This window comes from Capra hircus, chromosome 5, assembly GCF_001704415.2.
Source record: "Capra hircus breed San Clemente chromosome 5, ASM170441v1, whole genome shotgun sequence".
NCBI lineage: Eukaryota > Metazoa > Chordata > Mammalia > Artiodactyla > Bovidae > Capra > Capra hircus.
Genome location: NC_030812.1, coordinates 43,178,966 through 43,194,727, shown reverse-complemented (window position 1 = coordinate 43,194,727; position 15,762 = coordinate 43,178,966). Strand labels below are relative to the sequence as shown.

The window sequence follows — 15,762 nt, the reverse complement described above, 5'->3', positions numbered from 1 at the left end:
AACAGACACACGTTGGAAGGTACATATGCGTGCCGAGTCTCAGGTTGGATATAGTGGTCCTCAACTCACATCGAAGGTTCATCTTCCGACTCCTGGAGAGACCAACAAATTCGACGTGAACCGGAGACCTTCTGTTAAGCCCAGGGCAACAAGGCTCAGCGCCAGTTCGCCCTGGTTCCCAAGGAAACCACCCGCGAAGACACCTGGGGCCCGCGCCCAACACCTGCGAAAGCCCCGCCTGGCGCCAGGGGGCGCGGGAGCGCGTCGGCCCCTCCGGCCCCACGCCCGCCCCGCCCCCTCCCCGCCCCCTCCCCGCCCCTAACCCCGCCTTCCCTCCGCGGGGCCGTACGGCTCCAGGCTCGGGGCCCGGCTCCCGGCGCAGGCGCAGTCCCGCGCTCCCTCGGCGGCTCCTCCGGCCGTGCACTCGCCGCGTTAGAGTGTAGCGGCGTCGGCCAGCCGTCCGCCTCCGCCTCAGAGTGCTTCGGCGTGCGCGGTGTGCAGCTCTGCGAGCGCCCCTAAGCGCGGGCCGCGGCGGTGGTAGCTTAGTCAGGTGAGCGCGGCGGCGGGAGGGAGAGGCCCAGGACGCGGAACACCGCCCCCCTCAGTGCGCGCGCGCCCGCCTCCCGCGAGCGGGCCTGGAGGGGCGGCCGCGGCAGGTGCAGGTGAGGGCGCGGCGCGCGCGGCCCCGGCCCGGCTGTCCTGGCCCCGGCGAGCGCGCTCCTCTGGGCTCGCGGACGCCGGCGGTGGCGGAGGCTCGGCGCCTGGGGGGCATGTAGGCGCCCCTTGGGGCCGCTGGTGGGCGTCGGGCGGCGGCGGCTCCTCCCCCGTCCCTCGGGCGCGTTACTCATTAACCGCGCTGTCCTGAGCGCCCGAGGCGTGGAGCCAGACCCAGCTTACCTGTCGGCGGGGCGCGCGCGGCCGGAGCTGAGGGCCCGGGCTTGCGGAGCGGGTTGTAAAGAGACTTCGCCAACAAGTCTGGAGGCCGCCGCCGCGCGGGAGCTGGACCCGGCGAGGCAGTAGGCATGGACCGAGGGTCTTAGGAGACGGCGAGCCGGGCACGGCGCCAAGGCGTAGAGGTCACCCTTGGGAGATTTCGGCGAAACGTGGTGGGCAAGAACCGGCGCCTTAGGAGACAGCTCCGTGCAGCCTGACTTTTGTTTCGGGGAGTTGAGGCGAGCTGTTCAGACATAATTGTAATTACACTACCCTTCCAGCGTGGATAGCTCGTTCTGATCGCCAGGGAAAAAGAGAGTTTAATGGACTCTGGAAGTGATGGTGTTAGATGAAATCTGCAGCGCGTGAAGAGTTGCCAGTTGTTATGGGATTTAAAGAAGAAAAAGAAAAAAGTCTGTAATGGCTAATGGGTAAAGTCTTGAAAATTAAGAGCGCTCAGGTAATGGTGATTCCGAAGATGCAGCCAGTTTAGTTTCGCGGAAATGTAGCAAATTCCGAGGCTACCTGTTTCCCACTTCTGTTTCCCCCTCCAGCTTCATTTCAGGGTCGGGAAAGACTTCCTTGTAAGCTTTTGCCGTGAAATGATTACATAATTGCAGCAGAGGCCAATAAGAGGATTAGAACAAAACTGTTGTATTGTAAATCTGTTGCAAGACCCGGTTTCTGTTCATTATCCTTATTTTGTTGTTCATGCCATTTTAAGGGGAAAAAAATGGTGAATGACATATCAAGGAGAAAGGCAGAGTGGAGAAAACAGTCAGAGTAGATTTGTAACCAGTCAGAGTAAATATTTGCTAGTGTTAAAAGATTTCACCACTTTGATGGGGCCTTGTTGTGTTAACGCTTGCTGTTTTATTTGCTAGTGTGGTGCGTTTTGATAGGACTTTGCATGTTTGGACAGATACGTACCCCAAGTATGGTTTGTGTGATAGAATCCTATCCTTGTGGAATATGTAGAAATAAGCTTAGCGGTTATATAATGTTACTACAATAGTATATTTCTTACTATTAGGGAAAAAGAAAAAAGCTTTTCTTTTTTTTTTCTATTTCCACTATTTCGAGAACCAAAGGGCATGTATAGACTGCAACTCTTCTGGTATATTTGGCAAACGACTCATCGGTGGTATTGAATACCGCTAACTTTTCACCAGGATGAATATTTGATGTTCAGCTGCTTTGTAAATTTTCTAATTAGTGGCGTTTCTAATTAGATCCAGTTGTAGGTTTTGAATTGGTGTAGTTGATGCTTTCTTTAATATTATTTTCCTATAATTTTCACTGAACCCTCAACTTCTACAGCCGTGTAGACACTCTGTGTGTGGGTGTGTGTCTGTGTGTGTGTGTGTTGACTGTCTTCAGTGCAGCCTGTTGAACTTCCCTGACCTGGGATGGACCCGTGCCCCCTGCTGAGGAAGTGTGGAATTGTAACCACTGGACCACCAGAGAAGTCCGCTGCAAATAGTTTTTAAGACTGAAAGATTCATAGAAATCTACGTCATCATCTTGGTTTTTTAATATGGCAAAACAAGAACTTGCAGGTTACAGTAGTTATACACGTATACCCTTCCCCCCTCCCTTTCTGAGCAGGACTCACTGAACCAATTTTAATAAAAAGTTACCTTTTTTAAGTTTTAGCTCCGTCAGTTAAATCGTGCGTATGACCTTAAGTAAATCATTTAAATGAGGGTAGTGTTAGGCTTTCATGCATTGGAGAAGGACATGGCAACCCACTCCAGTGTTCTTGCCTGGAGAATCCCAGGAACGGGGGAGCCTGGTGGGCTGCCGTCTATGGGGTCGAACAGAGTCGGACACGACTGAAGCAACTTAGCAGCAGCAGCAGTGTTAGGTTGAACGGTTTGGGGTTTGTCAGTATTCAGCTGTTTTTAATATGGCTCAATCTAATATGAGCTTCATAATGGTGGGATGAGAATTAGATGAGATACTCCATGTAGGGAGTGGAGGAGGGGAACAGATAGAGCTCAACAGTGTGCCATGCACTGTGCTTGTTGCTTCAAGTACCTTGACTCTCTAGTTCTTGGGACATTTCCTCGCATATAGGTGGTGGTATTGCATTTTACAGATCATAAAATTGAGGGTCAGAGAGGTGAACAACTTGCCTCTAGTTACTTGGTTGTCTGTAGTCCTATAGCTGACTAATGGCAGAGCCAGGATTAAACACTGAGTGTGCCTGCCCAAAATGGAAATCCGACCAGCCTTGCTCTTTCCGTGCCTGAACTGCACCTTCTGTAAAAAGAGCCTTGTGACTAAGAAGACCGGTTAAAATATAAACAGGGTTTCTGATGATGTGATACGAGCCCTGCTGCTGCTACTACAGAGTCTAGCCTTTAGGCTGTATCGGGTTCTGGTCTGAGCATTATGCCAACTCATTTGCTCTCACATTGACCTAGGAGTTAGGTAATACTTTATCCATTTAATAGTTGAGAAGATTGAGGCACTGAGAGGTTATGGAGCTTGTTCAAGGTCACAAAAGCTAATTAATGAGGGGACTAGATTAGGAGTTGGGCAGTTTTTCTTTGATGTCCATGCTCGTAACCAGGCTACTTCTTCCTGTGTAGATTATAATGCTAAAGAATTGGGTTTAATTTAGCTTTTATGAGGCACTTGATATTAGTGTAATAAGTAATTCTTAGTGTATCACCAGTGATTTTTAAATCAGACATTATGAGTGTCTACTCTGCAAGTCACAGTGGGGGTTAAAGGAAAGACTTTATAAGAAGTCTGGAAGGTAGACCATGTAATCATTGCCATATCTTTTTGTAAGTTTATCAAAATTTAGAAGGTACCTTCACGTGCATATGGTGTTGTAATTTTAATGAGTGTCAGGTAAGACAAAATGCTTAAGTAGTTGGAGAGCAGGGAAGAAAGGAGTAGTAGTTGGTAGTGATATTTGTGTGTTGAGGGAAAGCTTTGAGGGTAATCTGAGGGAGTACACCCTTTCACACCAAACCTTTGCCCTGTAGAGTGCGAGTCAAGATGTAGTTCAATGAAGAGTGGTAAATTGGTTACTAAATTACTTAAATACATGATATCCTGAAAACAAAGTGTCTGAAGAAATTTAAAGACTCCTTTCTAGCTATCCCTGATAGCTCAGTTGGTAAAGAATCTGCCTGCAGTGCAGCAGACTCTGGTTTGATCCCTGGGTTGAGAAGATCCCCTGGAAGGGAAAGGCTACCCACTCCAGGATTCTGGCCTGGAGAATTCCATGGACTGTATGGTCCGTGGGGTTGAAAAGAGTTGGACACGACTGAGTGACTTTAACTTCACTTCTAGCTATTTATAGTTTCTCTTTTTCTGTTCTGCTGTCCTTACCTTTGCCACATTCAGTTCAGTTCAGTCGCTCAGTCGTGTCCGACTCTTTGCGACCCCATGAATCACAGCACGCCAGTGCTCTCTGTCCATCACCAACTCCCAGAGTTCACTTAGACTCACATCCATCGAGTCAGTGATGCCATCCAGCCATCTCATCCTCTGTTGTCCCCTTTCCCCCCTGCCCCCAATCACTCCCAGCATCAGTCTTTTCCAATGAGTCAACTTTTCGCATGAGGTGGCCAAAATACTGGAATTTGAGCTTCAGCATCATTCCCTCCAAAGAAATCCCAGGGCTGATCTCCTTCAGAATGGACTAGTTGGATCTCCTTGCAGTCTAAGGGACTCTCAAGAGTCTTCTCCAACACCACAAAAGCATCAATTCTTCGGTGTTCAGCCGTCTTTACAGTCCAACTCTCACATCCATACATGACCACTGGAAAAACCATAGCCTTGACTAGACGGACCTTTGTTGGCAAAGTAGTGTCTCTGCTTTTGAATATGCTATCTAGGTTGGTCATAACTTTTCTTCCAAGGAGTAAGCGTCTTTTAATTTCATGGCTGCAATCACCATCTGCAGTGATTTTGGAGCCCAAAAATATAAAGTCTGACACCATTTCCACTGTTTCCCCATCTATTTGCCATGAAGTGATGGGACCAGATGCCATGATCTTAGTTTTCTGAATGTTGAGCTTTAAGCCAACTTCTTCACTCTCCACTTTCACTTTCCTCAAGAGGCTTTTTAGTTCCTCTTCACTTTCTGCCATAAGGGTGATGTCATCTGCATATCTACTTATTTATTTTTTTTTATATTTCCAAAGCACAGAGCACATGCCTCTATTTTGGTATCATTTTGACATTTACATCATATTTGTAAATGTTTGTTGACAGTGAGGTCTCTTCTAGTAAACACATGCTTTGAGGGCAGGGCTTTAATGCATCTTACCCCACCATATAGCCTTAGTTTTGGGCCTGGAACCTAGTAGGTACTGTGCTGTTTGGTGATGGATGGTTAGCAAAAGAAATGTTAAAATGTGTTGAAACTAGTCTAGCAGTAGAAATGAAAGTGAATGTTCAGAGTAGGGATTGAAGGGCCTAAGGGAAGAAGAGGTTACTTAACAAGAGATATCATTAATTTGCTATCTCTGTGTTTCCCTTCTGCTTTCCCTTTCAACTTAAAGCTAAATGAGGTGGTTTCATAAGCTTCAGTTGTATATAGAAAAGTGAAGAAGTAATCTTGATTTATCTTAGGATATCAGCAACACGAAATTAAATTGCTTTAACCATAAGCAAAGATTACTTAGATCAGAGGAAAAAGAATGGAAATTATTGAAATAGTTCAAGTTAGAGAAGTTTGTTGCTTATAGTTGACGACTGTTGTAAGTATAAGCATAATGGAAGTTGGATAAACTCTACATAATAAAGTTTATGACTTGACATTCTAGTGGAAGGAAACTCCATGCAAGAATGTGAGAGTAGCTTTGACTCACACAGAAACATACTGATGATAGCCTGCGTGTGTGTGCACTCAGTCGTGTCTAGCTCTTGCAACCCCATGGAATGTAGCCTGCCAGGCTCCTCTGTCTGGGATTTTCCAGGCAGGAGTACTGGAGTGGATTGCCATTTCCTCCTCCAAGGGGTCTTTCCAACCCAGGGATTGAACCCATGTCTCCTGCATTGGCAGGCAGATTCTTTACCACTGAGCCACCAGGGAAGCCCCTTAGAGCCATTTAAATAAGTGAATTGTCATTTGATGTGTCCAGATAATAGTTTGAGTATTTGTTTGTGGGCATCTGATTGACAGATCAAGATGAAGTATAAAAGAACAACTAAAGGAGATTTGAAGAACGGTACGTAAATGTACATTAATTAATTTCTTGTTGGGAAGAGAGTTAATTTGAACTCTGTACCTCAGAATGGCTTGTTTTTCCCTTCCTTCTTCTTTATCAAGGATAACTAAGGTTCCCTTCTGGTTTGTAAGACAAACCGCTTTGTAGACTCTTATTATTTACCCCCTCATTTATTCTTTTTTAGATCTTTATAGATATCATTCATCTGTGTTGTGCTTTACAGTCTTCAGGACATTTTTACATTGACAGATAAGCCACTTGATTTTCTCAAATGTAGGCAGGGGCGATAATACCACTACCATTATAGATATTAAAACTGACACTCAGAGAAATTAAGTGACATACCTTAGTTCACACAGCCAGTTAATAACAAAATCTGAATTAGAAAGGTTTTCTGAAGCTTGTTTGATCAAATGTTCAGTTTCCCCCAAACTTTAAAAACAGTTTCTCCAATCTTGCTGCGGTACTTACTATTTTATCTCCAATTTGTAAAGGTGGCCTGGAATCTCTGTCTCTGCTCTTCACTGCTCTGCTATTTATTACTTCCCTAAATAATCTTATTGCTTGTTTATCCAATCAACATATACTTCAGTGCCTATTGAATATTTGTATTCTTACATATACAAAATAAAGAGGCTTCCATTTTTAAGAGAAGGAAACTTGGAAAACAATTGTTTTTTTATATTTTTGTTCCAAAAATTTGTAATACAGTGCCTGCCAATGCAGGAGACCCAGGTTTGATCCTTGGCTCGGGAAGATCCCCTGGAGAAGGGAATGGCAACCCACTCCAGTATTCTTGCCTGGAAAATTCCATGGACGGAGGAGCCTGGTAGGCTACAGTCCATGGGGTCACAAAGAGTCGGACACGACTGAGGAGCTAACACTGTTCACAGTGTTAGTAACCCAGGAAGTTCTGAGATATAATGGTCATCTGAGTTAAATTCACCCATTCCAGTCCATTTTAGTTCGCTGATTCCTAGAATGTCGACGTTCACTCTTGCCATCTCTTGTTTGACCACTTCCAATTTCCCTTGATTCATGGACGTGACATTCCAGGTTCCTATGCAATATTGCTCTTTACAGCATCAGACCTTGCTTCTATCACCAGTCACATCCACAACTGGGTATTGTTTTTGCTTTGGCTCCATCCCTTCATTCTTTCTGGAGTTATTTCTCCACTGATTTCCAGTAGCATATTGGGCACCTACTGACCTGGGGAGTTCCTCGTTCAGTATCCTATCATTTTGCCTTTTCATACTGTTCATGGGGTTCTCAAGGCAAGAATACTGAAGTGGTTTGCCATTCCCTTCTCCAGTGGACCACATTCTGTCAGACCTCTCCACCATGAGCTGCCCGTCTTGGTTTGCCCCATGGGCATGGCTTGGTTTCATTGAGTTAGACAAGGCTGGAAAAGGTCAGTTTTCATTCCAATCCCAAAGAAAGGCAATGCCAAAGAATGCTCAAACTACCGCACAATTGCACTCATCTCACATGCTAGTAAAGTAATGCTCAAAATTCTCCAAGCCAGGCTTCAGCAATACGTGAACCGTGAACTCCCTGATGTTCAAGCTGGTTTTAGAAAAGGCAGAGGAACCAGAGATCAAATTGCCAACATCCGCTGGATCATGGAAAAAGCAAGAGAATTCCAGAAAAACATCTATTTCTGCTTTATTGACTATGCCAAAGCCTTTGACTATGTGGATCACAATAAACTGTGGAAAATTTTGAAAGAGATGGGAATATCAGACCACCTGACCTGCCTCTTGAGAAATCTGTATGCAGGTCAGGAAGCAACAGTCAGAACTGGACATGGAACAACAGACTGTTTCCAAATAGGAAAAGGAGTATGTCAAGGCTGTTTATTGTCACCCTGCTTATTTAACTTATATGCAGAGTACATCATGAGAAATGCTGGACTGGAAGAAACACAAGCTGAAATCAAGATTGCCGGGAGAAATATCAATAACCTCAGATATGCAGATGACACCACCCTTATGGCAGAAAGTGAAGAGGAACTAAAGAGCCTCTTGATGAAAGTGAAAGAGGAGAGTGAAAAAGTTTACTTAAAGCTCAACATTCAGAAAACGGAGGTCATGATATCCGGTCCCATCATTTCATGGGAAATAGATGGGGAAACAGTGGAAACAGTGTCAGACTTTAATTTTGGGGGGCTCCAAAATCACTGAAGATGGTGATTGCAGCCATGAAATTAAAAGACACTCCTTGGAAGAAAAGTTATGACCAACCTAGATAGTATTTTCAAAAGCAGAGACATCACTTTGCTGACTAAGGTCCATCTAGTCAAGGCTATAGTTTTTCCAGTGGTCATGTATGGATGTGAGAGTTGGACTGTGAAGAAAGCTGAGCGCTGAAGAATTAATGCTTTTGAACTGTGTTGTTGGAGAAGACTCTTGAAGGTCCCTTGGACTGCAAGGAGATCCAACCATTCCATTCTGAAGGAGATCAGCCCTGATTGTTCTTTGGAAGGACTGATGCTAAAGCTGAAGCTCTAGTACTTTGGTCACCTCATGTGAAGAGTTGACTCATTGGAAAAGACTCTGATGCTGGGAGGGATTGGGGGCAGGAGGAGAAGGGGATGACCCAGGATGAGATGGCTGGATGGCATCACTGACTCAATGGACGTGAGTCTGGGTGAACTCCGGGAGTTGGTGATGGACAGGGAGGCCTGGCGTGCTGCGATTCATGGGGTTGCAAAGAGTCGGACATGACTGAGCACTGAACTGAACTGAACTGAAGTTCTGAGAATTTCTGAAAACCTTTAATAATCTGCAGTAATGAACATTTTGCAATATGTTGGATTGTACATTTAATCCTGTGGTATTAGTAAATGGAAATTAATTTGTGGTCTATTTTAATTAGTGGGAAGATTGTGTAGGTTGACTGACCATCTGACTAATTTTTCCTTTGAGTTAGTAATTAATTTCACACTTATAAACATAGACTGCTTCCTAAAATGTAAACGTGAATTGTTTTTTGTTACAACCAAATATTAGTTTGGAAAACCAACTTTATAATTTTAGGGAAAGTTAATGAGAAAATTATTTTTTATACACCGTTTTGTTTTGTTTTTCTTCCTTTATATAGCATTTGGATAAATCTCAAAAATTTCTAATTATGGAGAATTGAAAACAAAATACATAGATGCAAATATCTAACGAACTTCAAATTTCCCATCATCTAGCCCATCAACTATTGACAATCCTGCCCCATCTACCCCCTGTACTAGTCCCTCTCCTGTATTATTTTGAGAAAATTCCAGGCATTGTATAATTTTATCTGTAAATATATCATTATGTATTTCTAAAAGGTAAAGGCAGTTAGCTATAATACAGTTTCACACTTAAAAAAATTAACACTAAAAATTTTTTTTAGGTAAGGATTACTAATTACAAACATGCACACTTTTTTTGATTATATCATAAGGCCATTATATTAAAATCAGGTTTCTGTTGATTTATATGCTATTCCTACCCTCCGACAACAAACTATAAGGGGCTGAATAATTACTTATTTTAAATCCAAGCATAGCAGCAAAATAAGTAAGGAAATGATGAGAGCCAAGAGAATGTAGGGAAAAAATAGAAAGGATGGCAAAGTAACAGCAAATGCTCATTTCAATAGCAGTGCATTAGAGAAACTTCAGTTTTTTCTTTCTGAAAGTAAAACAGTTGTTCATAGATTAAATAGGATTCTTCTGTTTGGATTGTTCTCTTCTTAAAATTGGCTGGGTAAGACTGCCTTAGAGATCCTCTGTCTTCATTTAACCTTTGTCTTGAGTCTTACCTTTTAAGATGTAGTGGAGTCAGACGCAGGTGCTGGAGTCAGACACACCAGGCTTTGAATCCTCCCTCTGTTACTGACCGTTTCACCTTAACAAAATTAATTAACCTCTCTGATCCTCAGTTTCTGAATCTATAAAATAGAGGTAAGAACCATTTCAAAGGGATGCTAAGAGGAATGACTAGAATAATGTACAAAATGTATATATGTATATGTCACAATAAACAAGGTAATAAGGTAATGATATATGTGTATACGGAGAAATATAATTGAAGCTATTCTGAATGCTTTCCTATATAGATGTTAAATATATGTGCCTTCATCCCCTCATTTGCAGTGTGTGACCTTCATGCTCTCTTGTGTAGTCTGTTGCAGTAGCCTCTTAACTAATTGCCTCTAGTCTCTTGTCTCTAGTTAAAGTCCTTGGGAGTCATTTTTCTAAAGACATCACAATTCATCTGTACTTCCTAAAATGTAGATCTGAGCACCTCTTCAGGATGAAACTCCAAGTAACATTTTCCATGTTAAGTGAAGCTTTTAATTATCTGTCTCATATCTGCTTCTCCAGGTTGATTTTCTGTCCTCTTTTTTGTTTGGTTAGTTTCATTAGTGCCAAACCCTTGTTCCTTGACTATGCTATATTATTTCCTTGCTTAGCTCATCTACAGACTCTTATTCGGCATTTAAAAATCTAAGTTATATTTTTACTTCTCCTTGAAACATTGTCTTCCTCCTCCTCTCTCTTCAGGATTATCATTTAGTGGCCCATAATAGGCTTTAAGTAAGTAAGTAAAGTCACTCAGTCATGTCCGACTCTTTGTGACCCCGTGGACTGCAGCCCACCAGGCTCCTCAGGTAGGCAACCCACCTACTGGAGTGGGTTGCCATTTCCTTCTCCAGGGGATCTTCCTGACCCAGGGATCGAACCTGGGTCTCCCGTGTTGGAGGCAGATGCTTTAACCTCTGAGCCACCTTCTTTTTAGCTCATTTTCATATCTGTATTCTTAAAACTTAGTACCAGGATTTTCCCTGAGGAGTTGAAGCTGACAATCATCCTTCCAGTTCATTTCAGTTCAGTCACTCAGTCGTGTCTGACTCTTTGCGACCCCATGAATCACAGCACGCCAGGCTTCCCTGTCCATCACCATCTCCCGGAGTTCACTCAGACTCATGTCCATAGAGTCCGTGATGCCATCCAGCCATCTCATCCTTGGTCGTCCCCTTCTCCTCCTGCCCCCAATCTCTCCCAGCATCAGAGTCCATTCAACTGGAATAAAAAGAATTGATAAAATTATTAATTATACTTATACTAAAATAATATAGGTATGAAATATATTTAATAACTATAAACCATTAAGATTTTTCTAGGCATTCATTGAAATGATACATGTGAAATTCTTAGTTAACTGACGCATAGTTAACTTTCAGTATTGGCTGCTGTTTTTGCTGTGATAATGCTGACTTCTGGAAAGAAGAAATAAGATATAATGAATACTATGAATCAGAAGCAAATTGTTTTGATCAACTTTTTAAATTGGAGATCAGCTTTATTACTTAAAACTGAGTGATAATAAGGCCACTGAAGCTGTTAGTAATTCACCCATAAAAATTGAACGCTATCATCCTTTTCACTCATTTGTAGTGATCTCTGACAAGTTTAGTTTATGAACTGGGATAACTGCACTTGAAATTGAGTTATTGAATTACTTACTACTTAATGCTGAGAGTAGGGCTTCCTAGGTGGCGCTGGTGGTCAAGAATCCACCTGCCAATGCAGGAGTCATGTGTTGGATCCCTGGGTTGAGAAGATCCCCTGGAGAAAGAAATGGAGCCTGGTGGGCTACCATCACTTGGGGTTGCAGAGTCAGACTCGACTGAGCAACTGCACACATACACACAATACAGAGAGTACTGCTGCTTAAAAGTAGCAGTTTATTTTATTCGTATAAGAACTTTGAATGCAAAACAAATCTTAATGCTTCCATTTGAAAGAGCAAAAGATTTTTAGATCATTGTGATTGGCAGGTCATTACCAGATAAGTTACACATTTTATGGAAATTTCGCATGCTTGGGAAAGGGACTACATTTAATCTTCAAATAATCTCCTTTTCAGGAGTGACTGGAATTTAAACAGTGTTTTAATGTATCCCCCAGAATGAAAACATGGTACATAAAGGCAGTGCTCTGAGGTACTCTACTGAATGATACTTGAATTTTTCTTCTAATTCACAACCTGTGAGGAAGCAAACCAAGCTAGATTTCCAGATAAGAGAAGCTAGGCACACACTGGCCTAGTAATTTGATAGAAAAGTGAAAGTGTTAGTTGCTCAGTCGTACCCTACTGTTTGGGAGCCCATGAACTGTAGCCCACCAGGCTCCTCTGTCTATGGGATATTATAGGCAAGGATACTGCAGTGGTTTGGCATTTCTTTCTCCAGGGGATCTTCCTGATCCAGGGATTGGACCTGGGTTTCCTGCACAGCAGACAGGTTCTTTACTAACTGAACTACCAGGGTTCAGACCTGCCTCTCCTTGAGGTTTGGATCCTATGTTCCTAGTCTGTGCTCCAGTTTATGGAACATTTTCCACAAATGCTTTACTTTTACACCTTAGACATGCCTGAAAAGTCCTGCCAAGGGCTTTATCTTCCTCATTATTTCCTATTTCTTTGGGTCTTCTCTTTGGCTTTACTTTTCCTGGGAGTCTTTTCCTTCTGATTTATTTGGCCTTCTTGTGTGGTCTCTTAGTAGCCTTTGCTTATTCTGTGGTGTTTATCACACTGTTCATTGCCTCTAATTGTCATTGTCTCCTGCTGTATTGATACTGTTTGGGAGCAGAGATGATTTACCATCTTCTTTCCCCAGAGCCTGGCACATAGTAGACTGTCCGTGAAAACTCATTGAAAGAACAGTTGAATGTTTATAGGAAAAATAGAGTGGGTGTTGCAGGGATGTGAAGTGAACTGACTCGGTTGTGTATGACTCTCTGCCACCCCATTTACTGTAGCCTACCAGGCTCCTCTGTCCATGGAATTTTCCAGGCAAGAATACTGGAGTGGGTTGCCATTTCCTTCTCCAGGGGATCGTCCCAACCCAGGGATTGAACCCGGGTCTCCCGCATTGCAGGCAGACACGTTACCGTCTGAGCCACCTAATGGATTTTAATTCAGTTTAAGGAGAAACATTTTTACATGAACCATCTAACAGTGGAAAGGCAAAGCAGTTCTAGTGGTGATAGTGTGGTGTGGTTAAGAGCTAGGACTCTGAAGTCTCAGCAGCCAGAGATTTTAATCCTGGTTGCCTTAAGCTGCAGCTTCCTCAGCTATACATGTACTGGCAACTATACCTGCTATTTAGTAAGTGCTCAACGACTTAGCAGCAGCAGCAGCAGTAAATAGATGGCATCGCCGACTTGATGAACATGAGTTTGAGCACCCTCTGGGAGTTGGTGATGGACAGGGAAGCCTGGGGTGCTGCAGCCCATGGGGTCGCAAAAAGTCGGACATGACTGAGTGACTGAACTGAACTGAAGGGAGAAACAGCTCTGTAATCCTGTGAGATTGGTACGGGTAGTTAGATGACTTAGCTCCCCAGACCGTCCTTCTCCCCTGGATTATTTTGAAGCAAATCCAAGGAATTTTATTTCTTCTATATTTCTGTGATATCCCTAAAGGATACTTTTTTTTTTCACATAACCATCATACCATTATTATCTCTAAAAACTGACAATAATTCATAGTAATATCAGTAATATCCAGTGTTCAGGTTCCATTGATTTTTTCATAATGTTTTTATAGTTGGTTAATTCAGATAATTCAAGCAAGGCCCCCACATTATATTTGTTTATGTCTCGAGTCTCTTTATAAATTCCTTCCCCCCCCATTTTTATTTATTGAAAAAACCAGGTGATTTATCCAGTAGAGTTTCCAAAGTCTGGGTTTTGCTGTTTTTGTCTGTATGGTGCTATTTTTAATATGTTCTTTTACCCTCTATTGGGCTTCCCAGGTGGCGCAGTGGTAAAGGTTTGCCAATGCAGGATACACAGGAGACTCAGGTTTGATCCCTAGCTTGGGAAGATCCTTGGCATAGGAAATGGCAACCCACTCCAGTATTCTTGTCTGGAAAATTCCATGGACAGAGGAGCCTGGTGGACTGCAGTTCCTGGCATTGCAGAGAGTCGGACATGACTGAGCCCACATACACTGTGCTCTATATTTCCTACAAACTGATAATCACCTAGAGGGTTAATTGAATTGACGTCATTTTCTTTTTATTAGGGGAGAGGGTCAAGAATACTGTATGAATGGTGGTAGTGTTTCTTCCCTGTTTTACCACATAATTCTCATAATTTATGATTTTCTCCCTTTTCGTGATATTAAGTCATCAGTGAGTTCAAGTACTGTCATTTTGATCCATTAATTATAAAGTCTCCCAGATTTTACCGAAGGGTTTTAATAGTTATTAATAATTGTTACCTAGACTCATTGTTTCATTAAGATTGCAAAGTTATTAAGTGGGACTCTTTGAAAAGAAGGACTTTTCCTCATAAACGCTTAGTTCTCTGATATATTGGAAAGTCAGGATAAATACTGGATTCTTTATTTTACTAGTTTTCAAAATAGCGTTTTAGTTACACGGCACTGATCAAAAGGAGTCAGTGAGATTTATTTTTGTTTATTTTTAGTATAATCATGAAACCTTGAGCCTAAAACTGGGTTTTTTTGTTCTTTTTTTTAATATAAATTTATTTATTTTAATTGGAGGTTAATTACTTTACATTATTGTGTTGGTTTTGTCATACATCAACATGAATCTGCCACAGGTATACACGTGTTCCCCATCCTGAACCCCCCCCCCCAATCCCTGTACCGTCCCTCCGGGTCGTCTCAGTGCACCAGCCCCAAGCATCCAGTATCATGCATCGAACCTGGACTGGTGATTCGTTTCTTATATGATATTATACATGTTCCAATGCCACTGTCCCAAATTACCCCACCCTCTCCCTCTCCCACAGAGTCCTTAAGACTGTTCTATACATCTGTGTCTCTTTTGCTGTCTCGCATACAGGGTTATCCTTACCATCTTTCTAAATTCCATATATATGCATTAGTATACTGTATTGGTGTTTTTCTTTCTGGCTTACTTCACTCTATATAATAGGCTCCAGTTTCATCCACCTCATTAGAACCTATTCAAATGTATTCTTTTTAATGGCTGAGTAAAACTCCATTGTGTAGATGTACCACAGCTTTCTTATCCATTCATCTGCTGATGGACATCTAGGTTGCTTCCATGTCCTGGCTATTATAAACAGTGCTGCGATGAACATTGGGGTACACGTGTCTCTTGCAATTCTGGTTTCCTCGGTGTGTATGCCCAGCAGTGGGATTGCTGGGTCATAAGGCAGCTCTATTTCCAGTTTTTTAAGGAATCTCCACACTGTTCTCCACAGTGGCTGTACTAGTTTGCATTCCCACCAACAGTGTAAAAGAGTTCCCTCTTCTCCACACCCTCTCCAGCATTTATTGCTTGTAGACTTTTGGATCGCAGCCATTCTGACTGGCGTGAAATGGTACCTCATTGTGGTTTTGATTTGCATTTCTCTGATAATGAATGATGTTGAGCATCTTTTCATGTGTTTGTTAGCCATCTGTATGTCTTCTTTGGAGAAATGTCTGTTTAGTTCTCTGGCCCATTTTTTGATTGGGTTTATTTTTCTGGCTTGTATATTTTTGAGATCAGTTGTTTGTCAGTTGTTTCATTTGCTATTATTTTCTCCCATTCCGAAGCCTGTCTTTTCACCTTGCTTATAGTTTCCTTTGTTGTGCAG

At 42.6% G+C, this 15,762-nt stretch overlaps 1 protein-coding gene across 6 annotated transcripts in view; it reads left to right on the top strand.

Moving 5' to 3' along the window:
• RAB3IP (RAB3A interacting protein) overlaps positions 362-15,762 on the top strand; it is a 69,650-nt gene continuing 54,249 nt past the window's right edge. For 2 of the 6 annotated variants that reach the window (XR_001918057.1, XR_001918055.1), the window contains exon 1: positions 363-550. The gene's annotated coding sequence lies outside the window, so the exon portion shown is untranslated. Of the gene's footprint in view, positions 551-735; positions 1,394-15,762 lie in introns of those variants that run through there. The other 4 variants (XR_001918056.1, XM_018047952.1, XM_018047949.1 and 1 more) reach the window with 4 other exon arrangements.